Raw genomic sequence first — 2472 nt, forward strand, 5'->3', positions numbered from 1 at the left:
GCAGGCTGCCTCTTACTGTTCTATAATGCAGTCAATTGTCTTCATTAATGAATATGCCATAATAGCAAGTATATTTATGCTTTAAATACTTTTCTAAAACACTGTCCTATTGCTTCTGCAAACTTCTTGATATGTAAAAGTTGAATAACAATGAAAGATTCATGCGAAGTTTCTATAATCATGAGGCAGCCACACAATTTATACTGAAGAAATAAGAAATAAATAAGTTTAAAAAAATACATAAAATAAAGTCTGGGCCAGATATCATTAAATCATTGCTTTGTGTTTCCCCATAGAGCACATATATCTCAGTCTGAATGAAGCTATTTCTAAAGACAGGATTCTGTAAAGCTTTCTCAGTCAATCAATTAACTGGCATTAAAAACAAAAACCTGTATGTAATCATTATTTCTAGCTTCCCATCACTTTACCAAGAAAAATTTAGAAATAAGTGTTGAAATTAAAAGCAAATACAAGTACTAGAATGTCAATAAAAGACATTCTTGAAGATGATATTAAATTTGCTTTTATTAGAATCTGCCAAGGAAATCCAGGATAATCCTACATAATAAAAGCCCAGCGACCAAAACGGCAGAATGACCAGAACGACCACAGCCCCTCGCCTGGGCTGGCCTTGTCCCCCAGCAAGCAGTTAGGGGTGATCAGGCAGGTAGGCAGAGGGGTTAGGGGCAATCAGGCAGGCAGGCAGAGGGGTTAGGGGCAATGAGGCAGGCAGGCAGAGCCCCGTGATCAATCGGCTCAAAGAGATAGACCCAGGCCGCCTGCCACAGCCTGCAGGAGGGACACTTGGTGGCTATGACATGAGGTGCTGGCAGCTGTGGACGCTGGTGCCACAGCAGCTCCTGAGTGGGCACGGTGCCTACAGCCTGGCCCAGGCCCTGCGCTGCCTTTACACCCGGCTTCTTCAGGGCAGGACTGCCACTCCTCCTGCTATGATGCCTGGGCAGATCCCAGACCTTTCTATGACTGCAGGCTCTCTGCCAGGGCTTGACCCTCTGACCGGACTCCCCAGGTCCGCCCTGACTGCAGAGGAGCTGAAATAGGCTGACGTCCACAACATCGGGGCCATGATGGCCCCTTTGCACTTCCTGGAGGCGAAACTCGGCAAGAGGCCTCAACCTGTGAAAAGTGAGCTAGACAAGGAAGAGGAGAGGAGGAAAAGGTACTGGGAAAAGAACAAAGTGGCAGCAGCCCAATGCCGGAACAAGAAGAAGGAGCAGAAGGAGTTTCTGCAGCGGGAATCTGAGTGGCTGGAGCTCATGAATACAGAGCTGAAAACCCAGATGGAGGAGTTGAAGCAGGAGTGGCAGCAGCTCATCCTGATGCTCAACTGGCATCACCCCACCTACATCATCAGGACCGACAGCATTAAGACCCCCATCTCCAGAAGGCAACCCACTGCTGGAGCAGCTGGAGAAGTGACCATGGGCTGGGAAGAGGAAGAGGAGAAGGAGGACATGAGGAGAAGGAGGAGGAAGAGGTTCCCAGAGGGCTCTTCCTTGCTGCATGAAAAACTCTTCAATGAGGCTCGGCACAGCCAGTATTGACCAGGCTATTTTGTGAAACTCAGATCAGCCACAGCAGGGGAAGAAACCCAGGCTGATGAAACCCAGAGCCAAGTGCTGAGACCAAAGCAGTCCTGAGGGGGATCTGTTCTGCCTGGGGCCAGGCTGCAGGAGGCAAGACAGAGGCTCTGGTCTGGAGAGATGCCCAACCAAGAAGCTTTGGGCACTTCTCTGGCCTCTCCGCCAGGGCACCCACCCAAAGGACCTCTGAGCAGCCAGGAAAAGCCACGAGTTGCAACCAAAATTAGGCTGAGTATGGAATTCAGAGGGAAACTGCAACCTGCCTGCCCCTAGCCCTGACCCTGACCCTGATCCTGATGCAAGGCTGGAGAAGGGTACAGTGCCAGGCCCTGCTGTACCCACCCACTGTGGTCCAGCTCAGTCCTGCCCGGAGTGGCAGCTGGGGCACACCCTCGCTGGTACTGCTGGAGTTGCTGTGGGCACAAGGCACGGGCACCCTTCCAAAGCACATACTCATTGAATGTTTAGAGACTGGAGGTCCTGGCAGGGCTTTCAACTGCACATGTTTTTTATACTTTCTTTTTTTTTTAAATATTTTTCACACAAAAAAAGATTTTATACAAGCAATATATAAATGGATTTCTATAATCACTCAATGTGATACAGTATAAATTATGCTATGGTTTGTTGGTTACGAACAGATATTCAGCAGTTATGGCCGTTGCATGTAACTTCTAAGTACTGTAGTCTCTGGGTGTTGGGGGTGGCAGGGGCAGGGGTGCAGTGCATTTCCATCCTGGTAAACCCTTCATAGTCCTCAGTTCTGTATTGCTCAATAAACATTACTCTTACTTAAAAAAAAAAAAAAAAAAAGGAGGCAGGCCCAGGCTACCTGGCTGGTGGTGCTGTAGCGGGTGGGTGGGGC

At 48.7% G+C, this 2472-nt stretch overlaps 1 pseudogene; it reads left to right on the top strand.

Annotated features, from left to right (window-relative positions):
• The first annotated feature begins 953 nt into the window (after nucleotides 1–953).
• On the top strand, nucleotides 954–1443 carry LOC103290785 (jun dimerization protein 2-like; annotated as a pseudogene).
• Nucleotides 1444–2472: the final 1029 nt, after the last annotated feature.

The sequence above is a fragment of the Eptesicus fuscus genome, chromosome 6, assembly GCF_027574615.1.
Source record: "Eptesicus fuscus isolate TK198812 chromosome 6, DD_ASM_mEF_20220401, whole genome shotgun sequence".
In the NCBI taxonomy this organism is placed as follows: Eukaryota; Metazoa; Chordata; class Mammalia; order Chiroptera; family Vespertilionidae; genus Eptesicus; species Eptesicus fuscus.